The 16,548-nt window shown below is 37.8% G+C and overlaps 1 protein-coding gene across 1 annotated transcript in view; it reads left to right on the forward strand.

The window, feature by feature from the left end:
* GPC5 (glypican 5) overlaps window positions 1-16,548 on the forward strand; it is a 790,871-nt gene that overhangs the window by 695,742 nt on the left and 78,581 nt on the right. The window lies entirely within an intron of this gene.

Here is a 16,548-nt window from a genome sequence, read left to right on the forward strand (position 1 = left end):
GAGAGGGGATATAAATTTAAGATGTGCCTTTTACAATTGCTTGATGAAAGGGAAAAGAAGAAGAAGAAAATATATGGCTGTGAAACATAAAGAAAAACCGAAGAATTAGGGGATACACAGCCCAGAGTAATTTCAACTAAACTGGGTTATAAAATTTAAATGTCTAGGGACTAAGGGCATTTTAAAAAAAGTTTAAATATAGAGGTAAACACTACAACAGCAATATCAAAAAGCAAATCATGCTTTAAACATCATACATATGTGTGCATATATATTAATATATATTTAAAATTACATGTGGAAGAGTAATAAATATGAATCTCAGATAAAAATATATCACAATGTAGATAATCATAAAAAAATGACAGACTTGAGACCAAACATAATGGTTATAGATAAAATGTGAATGCACCTAAAGGAAAGAAGAGGTTCATCTTAAATCAAAGTATAAGATTCATCTATATGCTTTATACAATGGACAAAACTATAACTATGTAATTCAGAATGGAGTGGCCATAGAAAGGATAAACAAAAATATACAGGTAAGTGGGAAAAAACTTTAAAAAAACACAAGAAAGCAGGGGTAACAATTCTGATAACAGATAAAGTAGAACTGAAAAGCAAAAGCATTGAACCTAATAAAGCAGGGCACCTTTTAATGGCACATGTCTCAATTCACAATGAAAACATAACATATATGAGTATTTATAGCTCATTTAACACAACAGTCACCTTAAGAAGCAGAACCTATCAGCAGCTGAAAGGAGATACCAGTAGAATCACAGTAGTGCTAGGAGACATTGACATAGCACTGTTTGTGCAGGACATTATCGAGTGGACTAAATCTAAGGAAATAGGAGATCTACAAAATACACCAGTAAGGTAGATATTATGGATGGATGTTGAAATTTATACTCTGATGATAGACAGCATACCTTCTTCTCAAGCACCGGTGTAACCTTCACAGAAAGACAAATGATCATATATTAGATTCCCAGAAAATCTCAGTAAGGTCCATGAGATACAAGTATTACAAGTAACACTTTTATGATTACACTAAAAAGACATGTGCAGCGTTTATACCAGCTGCATTACCTTACCAGAGCTGCTAAGCTAATTGCTAAAAACGAGTGACTTAAAACAGTAGAAATCTATACCTTCACAGTTCAGACTATGAAGCTCTTTCTTGAGGCAAATTTCTAATAAGATGTGTATGTTAATAGTATTGTATCAATATTAGCTCCAATACTTTGGCCACCTGATGAGAACATCCAACTCATTGGAAAAGACCGTGATGCTAGAAAGACTGAAGGCAGAAGTAGAAGAGGGTGACAGAGGATGAGATGACTGGATTGCATTATCAATTCAATGGACATAAACTTGGTCAGGGAGATAGTGAGGGACAAGGAGGCCTGGTGTGCTGCAGCCTATGGGATTGCAAAGAGTTGGATACGATTTAGTGACTGAACAACAAATCAATGTTATTTTTTTACTTGAGTATCTATATCTATAGAAAGTACTATAATATTTAGTTATAAGTAATAATTCACCAGTGGCTTCCCCGGTGACTCAGCTGGTAAAGATCCTGTATGACAGTGCAGGAGATGCAAGAGATGTGGGTTTGATCCTTAGGTCAGGAAGATCCCCTGGAGAAGCAAATGGCAACCTGCTCCAGTATTCTTGCCTGGAAAATTCCATAGACAGAGGAGCCTGGTTGGCTACAGTACATGGGATTGCAAAGAGTTGGATATGACTGAGCATGCACACACATAAATATGTTATATAATACAATTGTATCACTTATTATTAAAATGAAGTCGAAAATATTTGAAATTTTTAGACATGTTTTATAGGCACCATATTTAAATGGAGGTCATTATACAAAATGTTAAAAAATTCTACTTTAACACAGTTTTCTTTGCTTTTACTATGCTGTCAGCCTTCTTGTTGCATTAAAATGACAATAGGACAACATAAAAAAATTCTGTTTTGATACTTATAGGATTGGCTTGTTTTGATATTAAAAGTTAAATACATTAATTAACTATTTGGGAAAAAAAACTCACAATTCAGTTTTAGCAAGTACAAGGAGTTTTTTGTTAATATGTGTTTATTGTTCAATTGCATGTAATTTTCTGTGAATTGACTGCTTATATCCTCAGGTCCAAGGTGAAATATATTTTTGGATCACATTGACTACTATTTAATCTGGCATTTTATATTTGAAATACAAAGAAAGATAGTTGCAATCCATGATTATTATATTATATTTTTTTGAAGAATGCTGATTGAGAGGACTAGAAAGGTCAAACCCCAGAAGCTTGAAACTCTAATTGAAAGTCGGGTTATAATATACCATTAAAGTTAATTTTCCAAAAAACATGGACAGGGTGCATCTACCCCTAGGGCATCTTTCTTACTATGTGTGACATGGCCAACTTTAGAGATATAAATAATGAGTAACCTTTGGCCACAGTCACATTTGTCATATCCAGCTGTCAAAAATCCAAAGTAGAATTTAGATAGGATACAGCAAAATAATGCAATCTTTTATGCATATACTTATCCCTTAATTACAGCTTATACAAAAATATTTATTGTAGTTGTTTGAGGATTAAAAACTTCCATGGACATTAATAACAATAACTGTATATTATCCTTATAGCACTTAGCAGTTTACAGTTCGGTTCAGTTCAATCGCTCAGTGGCGTCCGACTCTTTGCTACCCCATGAATCGCAGCATGCCAGGCCTCCCTGTCCATCACCAACTCCCGGAGTTTACTCAAACTCATGCCAATCGAGTCAGTGATGCCATCCAGCCATCCCATCTTCTGTCGTCCCCTTCTCCTCCTGCCCCCAATCCCTCCCAGCATCAGGGTCTTCTTCAATGAGTCAGTTCTTTGCATGAGGTGGCCAAAGTACTGGAGTTTCAGCTTCAGCATCAGTCCTTCCAATGAACACCCAGGACTGATCTCCTTTAGGATGGACTGGTTACAGTATACAGTACATCCTTATTCAGGCAAGGGATGGCAATTGACCATCTCTTTAAGACATTAAGTGAGAAACATGTGAAATGTCATTTAATGAATTCTTAAAAATAAAATCATTTAAATATTTTCTTACCACTAAGAAATTTTTATGTTTAAAAATGTTTGACTTGATGGAGTTAAAATTATTTTGTTGCTTGATATGAAAATGTATCAACAAGCTGCTTACCTTCAAACAGATATTTTGTTTTATTTTTCAATGAAAGGTGACTGATACAGGGCTTAGCAACCCCATTCCTTGGGGATATAATTAGCTAGTTTGTTTACACATACCCTGTTGAGCTTGAACGTGCCTGTACACAGATTATGTTGGTTACCATGGACTGGCCACATCCATATTGGATTTCCAATGTATTTTTATGCATATATTCACTATTTCCAGAGTTTTCCCTGGCTATCACTTAATTAGGATGTAAGCAAACTGCAGGAAATGAATTTAAATTCAAATTTCTCTGCAATTAGGATGAAAGAGTTTAAACATTGGTGTCTTATAGTTTATCACATCAAATTAATTTATGCATACTACCTCAAGTCATTTCTAGCAGGAATATTTAAAATCAATAATTACAGCCTCAAATTATGCCCTTGCTCCCAGGGAATAAAATGATCTGTTCTGGAAAGTCAGCCTGTGGTTAAATAGTTTTTATTTCAGAGTTTAATAACAATTACACACCTGAGAGTCAATTCTGGATGCTTTAGTTGTACCTCTGGCATATAATGAAAAAGTTGAGAGTATATGGTTTTAGATGGAAAACTAAGCCTTGACAAACTTATAAAATATTCAAGGGAATATTCCAACGCCAAACTAAAATTCAGATGAGTTCTCCAAATATTGCTAACAGTCAGTCATTTTGTGGCACCTATGAGACATCCAGAAGGTATAATTTAGAAGCTGAAGAAAGGGGTCTGGAGAAAGGTCTGGATAGCGTTTATAGATTTGGCACTCATAAACACATATTCAGTGATTGGCATTGTTTAAATAGATGAGATTTCCATAAGAAAGCAAACAGTATAAAAGAAGAAGGACATGGATGAAACCCAGAGAACTGCCAATTTTTAAGAACTGGCAAAGGGGTCAGGTTACCGTAGAAATACAATGGATAGGAAAAAAAATTAGAAAAGGCAGAAGGAAATATTGTTAAGGGGAAAAATGGTGCAGAGTTTTGAGGAGGGTTCAGGAAACCATGGCAAATGCTACAGGGCTTTCAATAATCAAATCTGAACAATGATCCTAGCCCTGAGGGATGAGCAAGTCTTTGTTAACCATTTTGGAGCCATGAAGGATGGCCAAAGTCGGTTCAGATACCAGAGGACAAAGAAGGAAATTGGAGAGGAAGTAAATAACTCCTAGGGAATTAAATGGTCTCTTCCAAAAGGTCAGCTTGTTGTTTAATAGTTTTTTTTTGTGTGTGTGGAATTAACAGTTATATGCATGAGAGTAAATTCTGGATAGCTTTTACCCCCCACCCCCAAGATCATGTCTATGAAGACAGAAGAGGACAATATCTAAAATAGACTCAGAATTTAGAAGAATGTTTTCCATAAGATGTGAGCAATTTGAGCCTGTTTGTAGATGAAAGGAAGCAACACTGGAAAATGACTGTTGAAAATACAGGAGCAGGCTCTCTCACCTTCGGAGACTGTATTCTGCCTATGGAATGTGTCTCTCTCTAAATAAACTTCTTTCACTTTAAAAAGAAAAAAAAAAATACAGGGGAGAGGATATAATTGATGGTTCAAAGATCCTATGCAGTGTGGTAAGGATGTTACATAACACAGTGAGAGGCATTCATTTAGGACAGTATAAAGTGACCCATCTTCCTCTAAAAGTATCTATAAGGAAAAAGGAACTGTAATATATGCAGATGTCAGGATAGGATTGGGTCAGAAAGCTTAAATAGTATATACCTGAACACTTCTTTTTCTGTAGAAGTTAAAGCTGATTCATCTGCCTGGATTGAAATATAAATTCTTCTATGGTTAATTTGAGGGGAAGGGAGTTTGTTTTTAAAAAGGGAAGTTTGACAGTAGAAAATGAGGAATTGCATGAAATAGATTGTTGGGGATTGCATAGAAATTAATTGAGGCTGGAAACAAGTTTTATTGACCCTGTGGAAGGTGTTACTTAGCATATTAACAAATCATGCTCTTGGACAGACAGGATTGTTGACTTTGTTTGTTTCACTTTTCTTTTGCAATCCCTGACAAGCAAATATGCATGGCATTCTATAGCTATCTTACTTAAAAGAAAAAGATAAGTATTTAAAATATAGCTTCTTATCTCAAAAATACTACCTTTCCTAAAGGACCAATGTTCCATTATGTGCTTTGTTATTTTCTTTCCTTCCATTTTATGTAGTCCTGGTATATAGCAGCTAATCTTTGGAGAACCCATAAACTAGGGTGTTGTTCCTGGTGCACCAGAAATATATTGAATATTATTGTAAAATTTTTAGGATTTTATTTATCTATTGATTGAAGGATAATTGCTTTACAGAATTGTGTTGGTTTCTGCCAGACGTCAACATGAATCAGCCATAGGTATACGTATGTCCCCTCCTTCTTGAACCTCCCTCCTACCTTCCTCTCCATCCCACTCCTCTAGATTGTTACAGAGCACCAGTTTCAGTTCCTTGAGTGATACAGCATATTCCCACTGACTATCTATTTTACATACGGTAATGCAAGTTTCCAAATCTAAAAATGTGTGTGTGTGTTTACTTTCTTGAATGTCTTGCACCAGTAACTTTCCCAGTATTTTCCAACCTTCTCTGTGTGTTTGGTGGGGGCACACTTCCAATATTTCTAGGGCACTTTACAACATGGCCTTAGCCTTCACGGCTTGCTTTCACAGATCTTCAGGGTCAGCCAGCTATAAGAGCTTAGGGCCTTCTGAGGTTCCCCTGGGAATGTACATCGTACTGCACATGTGCATCTTCTTCTAGATTCCCAGGCACAGGTTGGGGCTTTTCAAAGCCCCAAGTGATCATCTCATTCCTCATTCCCCAACATGCCTTTTATGATTTTTGGTCAGTTTCTTGTTTGTACCAACCATTAATATTACCACCTCAGGGAGCTGAAATGTGAAACCACTGTTTCTGATTATTTTTGACAAGTACCCACTGGAGAAAGGATAACTGTACAGAGAAAGCTATGAGTTAAGTAAAATAAAGACAAGATAATGGTGGCTTAGGCCAGAGCAGTAGAGATAATGTAAAGCATTTAAATTCTGAAAATAGCTTAAATGTAGAATGGATATAATCTGTTAATGATTGGGAGTGTGAAAAAAAGAACCCTTTAATTCCTATTAGTCTTTTTTTTGTTATAACAGAGGAAAAAACTGAGGGAGCCAGAACTTTAGCAGCTTGTGCCAGAGTACACAACTATTCAAAAGAAAGCACCTTTTTGACAGGCTACCCTGTTGGCTAAGCTGTAAAGAATCTGCCTGCAGTGCAGGAGACCTGGGTTCAATCCCCAGACTGGGAAGATCCCCTGGAGAAGGAAATGGCAACCCACCCCAGTATTCTTGCCTGGGAAATCCCATGGACAGAGGAGCTGGGCAGGCTGCAGTCCATGGGGTCTCAAAAGAGTCAGACACGACTTAGCGACTAAACAACAGCAATCTGACAGATGGTAGGCAATTATTAAAAATGAGTTTCACTCCCTTTGTGGCAAAGATATCTAGGCTTCTAATGAAGCTGTTTTCAAGATCCTATTGTATCACTTCCATGAGTTATATATTTGTTAGTATCTGCCAACAATCAATCAACTCACTGGCTAAAAATTAACCAAGAGAATTTATAGGCATTCACTGTTTCCAGCTTTGTGGAAAGAGTAGAAATAATACTAGTTATAACAACATCAACAAAAATAAACATTTATTGAGTGGCTGGCTTCTGTTAGCTAACTTTTCATACATTATCTCATTTAATCTTTAAAACAACCTAATGGGGATGACTACTATTATCTTCATTTTATACTCCCATGAGTAGAGGTTTTGAGAAAATTGCCAGGTCAAATAATGATACTACTCTGAGCACGGGACTCTTGGGAGCTCCAAACCCATTCTGTTCCACCCACTGAGTCCCACCAGTGAATACTATGTTCTTATTTTCACTATAATTTTGAGGTTATTCATTTTTAAGTCTACCACAGAGTTGGGAAAAGAGGGATAAGAATAGGACAAATTAAAATGTCACAAGGCTCACTGAAATGCAACTTTTTTTCTTAAAGAGACATACTTCAACTTGTTGCAGCTTAATTTCTAGAGATCTGAGGAAGCTGACTTTTTGGGACAACTTTCTCCAATGTTTTTATCACTTTTATTGGGAAGTAGATTTTCTGTGGTCTTTCCCCTTCTGGAAGTCAGAATGACCTTATATATGCTTTTAAAATATATTCTTACAGGCACTCAGTTTAAATGCCTCTGAGAATGTAATTCCCCTTTTATTAGAGAAGAATCCTAGAGGTCATAGATGAAAGGCATTTTATGGTCAATATCAATGGAGAATCTGGCATCATAGTTCCAGCCTTTCTTTTGCTGAGTGTTGGATAACGTGCTAAAAGAGAATGGTGAAAGTTGATATTGTATCTGAAGAGAAGACAAGGAACTTGTAGATGGAGCCGTGTACCTCATGAAGGTCTTGGCAGAAATTTTCAGTCCAAATGGTTTGGTAAATTTGGGGCAACAGGGATAAAATGGAGTGAAGTTTGAAGTATTTTGGACACTATCAAATCCTTTGCAATGACATTGTACGTGGCAACCCCACCGTTTGGTAAAAATATGTAACCTGTCAGAAAATATTGAATTATTTCAGTGATTGATCTGACCCTAACTTTTATGTTCATATTTTTATAGAAATTGTGAGGGCAAGGTATAAAGAAACATTAGACCAAAGTTTTGTTTTAATTGCAAAAGGGTTAGGATATTGTTGGCTTTTTGTTCGATTTTTCCTGTGCAGGCCATGATCATTAAAATAACTCACGATGATGTGAGATAGAGTTTCTTGTCTTAGGGGCACTGATGAGGTGAATTCACAATTATGGATCGTTTTAATTGAATTATATCCTTAGAGCTTTACTTTTGAGCTTTGAATCCACAATCTGTAATTTGCAAGTAATCAATGATATTTATTTAAATGCTCTTGGGTAAAGATAATGTGAATACAGAACCCTGCTTATTTCTACATAAAATTGTCTGTTAAGCAAAATAATAGAGCATTGCAAATTAACTGTTAAAGGTAAATGTAATCTTGGTTTATGTAATTTTAACACTTTCATTTGATATTTACTGATATCTTTAGAATTACCTTATGTAATTTAGTTTAACTATGGTTAAAATGTGAAAGTAACTTTGCAAGCATTCTTGCCTTTTATGATATTTACCTGGTACCAGACTTTTCATTTGTCATGGAAAATATTTTTTTTGTATTTTAGAATTAATATCTTTACCTACTTGATATGGAGTAGGAAATGGCAACCCACTCAAGTATTCTTGCCTGGAGAACCCAAAACAGAGGAGCCTGGAGGGCTACAGTCCATGGGGCCGCAAAGAGTCGAACACAACTAAGTATGCATGCACCTACTTGATGGTTAATCAAAGAAATGCCTAAATTAGGAAACTTTCCAAATTACTCTGTGGAAATACATATGATAGTTTACTGATATTGGCAAAAGTAAAACAAAATTATATTACAGCGTATCTTACATGTAGTTATCTTAAGAGTTCACCATGATAAATTTACAAATATACATTTGTAAGACTTTGGCAAACTTTCAGAATTTTGAAAGAACCTCTTTTTCCCCTCTCAGTCAATGCTGCCCAAAAGTAGCCACTATTTTCATGTCTATTACCATAGACTAATATTGCCTATTTTGGTCTTCATATAAATGGAGACATGTGTGTGCTAAGTCACTTCAGTTGCATCTGACTCTTTGTGATCCCATTGACTGTAGCCCCAGGATCCTCTGTCCATGGAATTCTCCAGACCAGAATACTGGAGTGGGTAGCCATTCCTTTTTCCATAGGATCTTCTTGACCCAGGGATCGAACCCAGATCCCCCACATTGCAGACAGATTCTTTACCTTCTGAGCCACCAGGGAAGCCCCCAAAGATAAAGTTACCATTAAACATGTTTGATTCTAATATTGAGTACCTACATAAAATTTCCCAACACCTTCCAAAAATGAGTTGCTTGCACCCTTTTTTGAGTAATCACCATGCACTATCAGGTGTTATCTTCCTCCACTGAGACTACGATTAACCCTGTTTATGTTAAATTATATAATTGTTATTTTCTTTCAAAGTGTTATTACCTATACTAATTATTATTATAATGGAATTATATTTATTCCATGTTCACTTGGTAAATGTTTCTATCTTTGAAATTTCTTTGGACATGTTGAATTGATGTTGAACACATCATAACTTTTCCCACTTTTTATGATTAAAATATTTTTTTTCATTTAATAGTTTTTTCTTATCACCAGTATCAGAAATGAACTAAAGTTAAGTGAAGAATTGGTAAACTTGAGCAGTGGAATGCCCATTCTTATCAACTTGGCTTATTTAATTTATTTTGTTTTATTGCACTTTGCTTTATTATGCTTTAATGATAGTGCTTTAAAAAAAAAAAAAAAACAATCGAAGGTTTGTGCCAATCTTGTATCAATCAAGTCTACTGGCACCAATTTTCTAACAGCATTTTCTCACCTCGTGTCTCTGTATCACATTTTGGTAATTCTCACAATATTTCAGAATTTCTCATTATTATTACAGTTGACTCTTGAGTAACAAGGAGGTTAGAGTTGCTGTCCCCCATGCAGTCAAAAAATTTGTTTTTAACTTTACAGTCAACCCTGCATATCTGAAGTTCTATGTCTGCAGATTCAGTCAACCATGGGTCAGTACATACCTATTAGAAAAAGTCTTCATGTAAGTGGACCCACACTGTTCAAAACCCTGTCAACTGTATACATATTATGAAGCTCTGTGATCAGTGATCTTTGAAGTTACTACTGCAAAAGAATTACAGTCCACTGAAGACTCAGATGATGCATTATAATTAGCATTTTATTTTATCAATAAACTATGTATGTTTTTAAACATAATGTTATTTCACATTTAATAGGCTATAGAGGTGTAAATATAACTTTTACATGCACTAGGAAACCCCAAAACACGTGTAACTCATTTTATTGTGATATTTACTTTATTAAGGTAGTCTGAAAGCAAACTCACAGTGTCTCCCAGTGCCTGTATTGTTTATTTCCCTAGCTCAACTAGAGACCCTTCCCCTTTTCAGGAAAGCTGATTCATAGACATATTTAAATGTAAAGTGTATCCCCTCTTCTATCATTTCTACCAAAGCTTTGTTGCTGCTCAGTTGCTCAGTAGGATCCAACCCTTTTGCGACCTCATGGACTCTAGCTGAGCAGGCTCCTCTGTCCATGGGATTTCCCAGTCAAGAATACTGGAATAGGTTGCCATTTCCTTCTCCAGAAGATTTTCCAGACCCATGGATCGAATTCATATCTCCTGCATTGCAGGCAGATTCTTTACCACGGAGCCATCAGGGAAGCCCCATCTACTAGTCTAAGAGCTGAATTTTTGTTGCTTTTTTTTCACTCAAATTCACTTGTCAGGTTTCAATCAATTTTGTAAAATACAAGAGACAAGTTATTCCTGTGGTCATTAATAATTTCTTGTGATATGCCTAGTTTTATATTTAAAAAGAGTCAAATTGTCTTATTATCAGGACACTTGAAAAAGTTTATAATAATCCTGTAGCCTTCAGTTCACTAAGTCGTGACCACCTCCTTGCAGTCTCATGGGCTGCAGCACACCAGGCTTCACTGTCCATCACCAACTCCCGGAGTTTACTCAACTCATGTCCATTGAGTTGGTGAGGCCATCAGACCATCTTATCCTTCTCCTCCAACCATCCATGTCATCCCCTTCTCCTCCAACCTTCAATCATTCACAAATCAGGGTCTTTTCAAATGACTTAGTTCTTCACATCAGGTAGCCAAAGCATTGGAGTTTCAGCTTCAGCATCAGTCCTTCCAATGAATATTCAGGACTGATTTCCTTTAGAATGGACTGGTTGGATCTCCTTGCAGTCCAAGGGACTCTCAAAAGTCTTCTCCAACACCACAGTTCAAAAGCATCAGTTCTTTAGCACTCAGCTTTCTTTTTAGTCCACTCTCACATCCATACATGACCACTGGAAAAACCATAGCCTTGACTAGACAGACCTTTGTTGGCAAAGTAATGTCTCTGCTTTTAAATATGAGGTCTAGGTTGGTCATAACTTTTCTTCCAAGGAACAAGCATCTTTTAATTTCATGGCTGCAGTCACCATCTGTAGTGATTTTGGAGTCCAAGAAATTAAAGTGTGTCACTGTTTCCATTGTTTCCCCATCTATTTGCCATGAAGTGATGGGACTGGGTGCCATGATCTTTGTTTTCTGAATGCTGAGTTTTAAGCCAACTTTAACACTCTCCTGTTTCAATTTAATCAAGAGGCTCTTTAGTTTTTCTTCGCTTTCTGCCATAAGGGTGGTGTCATCTACATATTTGACGTAATTGATATTTCTCCTGGCAATCTTGATTTCAGCTTGTGTTTCATCCAGTCCAGTATTTCTCATGATGTACTTTGCATACAAGTGAAATAAGCAGGGTGACAATATACAGACTTGACATACTCATTTTCTGATTTGAAGCAGTCTATTGTTCTATATCCAGTTCTAACTATTGCTTCTTAACCTGCATACAGATTTCTCAGAAGGAAAGTAAGGCGGTCTGGTATTCCCATATCTTTAAGAATTTCCCACAGTTTGTTGTGATCCACAGAGTCAGAGGCTTTGGCAAAGTCAATAAAGAAGAAGCAGATGTTTTCCTGGAACTCTCTTGCTTTTTCAATGATCCAATGGATGTTGACAATTTGATCTTTGGTTCCTCTGCCTTTTCTAAATCCAGCTTGAACATCTGGAAGTTCATGATTCATGTACTGTTGAAGCCTGGCTTGGAGAATTTTGAATATTACTTTGCTATTGTGTGAGATGAGTGCAATTGTGTGGTAGTTTGAGCATTCTTTGGCATTGCCTTTCTTTGGGATTGGAATGAAAAAAGAAAAGTGAAGTCACTCAGTCGTGTCCGATTCTTTGCGACCCCTACGTAGTGGTAGCCTACCAGGATCTTCTGTCCATGGGATTCTCCAGGCAAGAATACTGGAGTGGGTTGCCATTTCCTTTTCCAGGGGATCTTCCCGACCCAGGGATCGAACCTGGGTCTCCTGAATTGCAGGCAGACGCTTTAACCTGTGAGCCACCAGGGAATCCCAAACTGACCTTTTCCAGTCTGGTGGCCACTGCTGAATTTTCCAAATTTGCTGGCATATTGAGTGTAGCACTTTCACAGCATCATCTTTTAGGATTTGAAATAGCTCAGCTGGGATTCCATCACATCCACTGGCTTTGTTCCTAGTGATGCTTCCCAAGGTCCACTTGACTTTGTAACCAGGATGTCTGGCTCTAGGTGAGTGATCACACCATCATGATTATCTGGGTCATGAAGATCTTTTTTGTACAGTTCTTCTGTGTATTCTTGCCACCTCTACTTAATATCTCCTGCTTCAGTTAGTCCATACCATTTCTGTCCTTTATAGTACCCATCTTTGCATGAAATGTTCCCTTTGTATCTCTAATTTTCTTGAGAAGATCTGTAGTCTTTCCCATTCTATTGTTTTCCTTTATTTCTTTGCATTGATCATGAGGAATGCATTCTTATCTGTCCTTGCTATTCTTTACAACTCTGCATTCTAATGGGTTTATCTTTCCTTTTCTCCTTTGCCTTTGGCTTCTCTTCTTTTTATAGCTATTTGTAAGGCCTCCTCAGACAACCATTTTTCCCTTTTGCATTTCTTTTTCTTGGAGATGGTCTTGATCACTGCCTCCTGTACAATATCGTGAACCCTTGTCCATAGTTATTCAAGCACTTGTCTATCAGATCTAATCCCTTAAATCTATTTGTCACTTCCACTGTATAATCATAAGGGATTTGATTTAGGTCATACCTGAATGGTCTAGTGGTTTTCCCTACTTTCTTCAATTTAAGTCTGAATTTGGCAATAAGGAGTTCGTGATCTGAGCAACAGTCAGCTCCCTGGTCTTGTTTTTGCTGACTGTATAGAGCTTCTCCATCTTTGGCTGCAAAGAATATTATCAATCTGATTTCAGTGTTGACCATCTGGTGATATCCATGTGTATAGTCTTCTCTTGTGTTGTTGGAAGAGGGTGTTTGCTCTGACCAGTGTGTTCTCTTGACAAAACTCTTTTAGCCTTTGCCCTGCTTCATTCTGTACTCCAAGGCCAAATTTGCTTGTTACTCCAGGTATTTCTTGACTTCCTACTTTTGCATTTCAGTCCCCTATAAGGAAAAAGACATCTTTTTTTGGTTACTGTGATATTGAATGGTTTGCCTTGGAAACAAATAGAGATTTTTGAGATTGCATCCAAGTACTGCATTTCACACTCTTTTGTTGAGATTGCATGCAAGTACTGCATTTCACACTCTTTTGTTACTCCATTTCTTCTAAGATATTCTTGCCTACAGTAGTAGATATAATGGTCATCTGAGCTAAATTCACCCATTCCAGTCCATTTCAGTTCTCTGATTCCTAAAATGTCAATGTTTACTCTTGCCATCTCCTGTTTGACTACTTCCAATTTGCCTTGATTCATGGACCTAACATTCCAGGTTCCTATGCAATATTGCTCTTACAGCATTAGACCTTAATTCCATCACTGCCGGGCCTGCCGGCAAAAGGAACAGGTCGAGGACGCAATCACCAGAGCACCTGAGAAATAAAAGACTAGGAAAGATGGGGTTGAGAGGGTCGGAGTCAGCTTGTGACTGATTCCGACGACTTTATTGAGGGGTAACATACATATATATACTAACAGGATTCACCAAATTTTAGATCAAAGACTTGCATACGTGCAGAACTGCAGACACTAGTTTTAGCTCAGGAGTTTTATCTTAACTCCAGCAGAGCATGGCACCAGCGTCTTACAATCAGGTAAAGACTACCTAGACATAAGCCATTCACAGGAGCCCGATAATCTTATCAGAGTCAGGAAAATGGGCAAATAGTGGCTGCAGCGATTTCCTTGAGGGAGGTGAGAAAGGGCAATTTGCACTTTAATAAATCAGGGGTGGCGGGACAGAGAGGGACCTCTTAGATCTCTCTCAGGGCCGAGAAGGGGCCTGAGCAGTCAGGCCGGCTCCCCGCACATCACCAGTCACATTCACAACTGGGTGTTGTTTTTGCTTTGGCCCCTTCTTTTCATTCTTTCTCGAGTTATTTCTCCACTGATCTGCAGTAGCATATTGGGCACCTACCGACCTGGGGAGTTCATCTTTCAGTGTCCTATCTTTTTGCCTTTTCATACTGTTCCTGGGGTTCTCAAGGCAAGAATACTGAAGTGGTTTGCTATTCCCTTCTCCAGTGGACCAGGTTTTTTTAGAACTCTCCACCGTGACCCGTCTGTCCTTGATGGCCCTACATGGCATGGCTCGTAGTTTTAATTACCTCATGGTGGAGGCAATTAAGATAATGGTGACCTCCTTCAAAAGGTCTCATGCACACACTGTTGAGCTCAGTGCCCCTGGCCCTGCAGTAGGCCACCACCGCCCCACATCTCTGCCAGAGACTCCTGGGCACTGACGGGCAAGTCTGGGTCAGTCTCTTGGGTCACTGCTCCTTTCTCCTGGGTCCTGGTGCACACAAGGTTTTGTTTGTGCCCTCCAAGAGTCTGTTTCCCCAGTCCTGTGTCAGTTTGGGCAGCTCTATGGTGGGGTTAATGGTGACCTCCTCCAAGGCAGCTTTTGCCATTCCCAGGTCTGCTGCACCCAGAGCCCCTGCCCCTGCAGCAGCCCACTGCTGACCCGTACCTCCACAGCAGACACTGCAGTCTTACTTCCAGAATAATTAGGGAAATGTTTTTTTTTTTTAGTACATTACTTTGAAAAGTTACTAAACCATCCTTTGAGTTTCTTCAGTCTTGTAGTTGATGATTTTGTCAAGAACCAAAGACAAATATTCCAGAAAGTTTCTGTTACCCTTTATGGAGCTCTATAGACAGTATTTCAGGCCCTACACTGTACATTTGCAAATGGAAGTTTTTCAAATTGAAAGCAATATATAGAGTAAAAGAGAACACTATGACCAAATATTGGAATTTTCTCCATGGATTAATATCTATCTCATTCTTCAGCCTTTTATTCAAAACCATTTTCTCTCTTTTCAAAGCCTGTATAAGCTAAGGCTCACACCACACTATGCTTGAGCAGATTTTTTCCCTAAAATGACTCAGTTCATCCAACACTAATTCTTCCACATTGCTTTTTTCCTCTCCATACAAATTTTCTGTCTTTAACCTGTTCTGTCCTCATCCCTCCCAGTTTAGCATCAGAATCAGATACCACCCTCCTCTTTCCGAGACTAACTCCTGTATCTTACCTGTTTATTGCAACCTAGCACTTTGCTCCATTAGCCATCCCCCCTCCCCCTTTTTTTTCCTAAATTTCATTTCTGTCTTACATGGAATAGGGAGGACTGGAAGGTCTACATTCAGAACTGCTATGAAGTTTCCTTGCCATCAGGTTTTTTTGTTTGTTTCAGGGACCAATATCCTGCTCCCCCTGCAGTGTAAGCACAGAGTCCCGACCACTGGACTACCAAGAAAGCCCCTAGTTATCACTTTCTGCATTACAGTTGTCACTTCTTATATTCTGTTGGCTCTGACTTCACATTTGAAATTATTTCATTTTAAACTTTCTGTCAGCACCAACAATAATCATACACAAGAAGAAAGAATACTACTATTTACTATAGCTGGCATATGTTGGGGACCATGCTAATAATTACAAAACAGTCATGATAATAACAAATCCTTATTTTGATTTTCCAGATATTTCCCTTTTCTTTACATATATCAACAGATGTTTAATCCTGGAAAAAATGCAAGGAAAGCATTACTATAATCCTTATTGGGCAATAAATTAATGATCAGCAAAATTGAGTTTCAGTCCCCTACAGAGAAGACTACAGTGCTGAGAGCCGGCCCAGGCCTTTGGACTCTGAAGCCCATCACTTTTACTTTATTTTTGCTCACTCATCACATGAATCTTCTTCATAAACTACCACAATATGGTATTAATTTCCAACATTCTAATGAAATTTGTTTCTTGCATATGATCACATGCCCTCCCATTCACAGTATTCTAGATGCATTTTTTTGTAGGATTAGATACTTAGCACATCTATTTGTAGAGTCATCTTTCTCCTTTGTATCTCCTGTCCAACATTCTGGGTGTCCTTGTCCCCCCTTGACTTTCTTGTCTCATTCCTCTGCTCTCATGTCTATTCCTATTGTCCTTTAATGTCACCGTTACCAGAGTCTCTATCCTCAGATTGCTAATTTTCTAGAGATGCA

Source organism: Dama dama, chromosome 30, assembly GCF_033118175.1.
Source record: "Dama dama isolate Ldn47 chromosome 30, ASM3311817v1, whole genome shotgun sequence".
Taxonomy (NCBI): domain Eukaryota; kingdom Metazoa; phylum Chordata; class Mammalia; order Artiodactyla; family Cervidae; genus Dama; species Dama dama.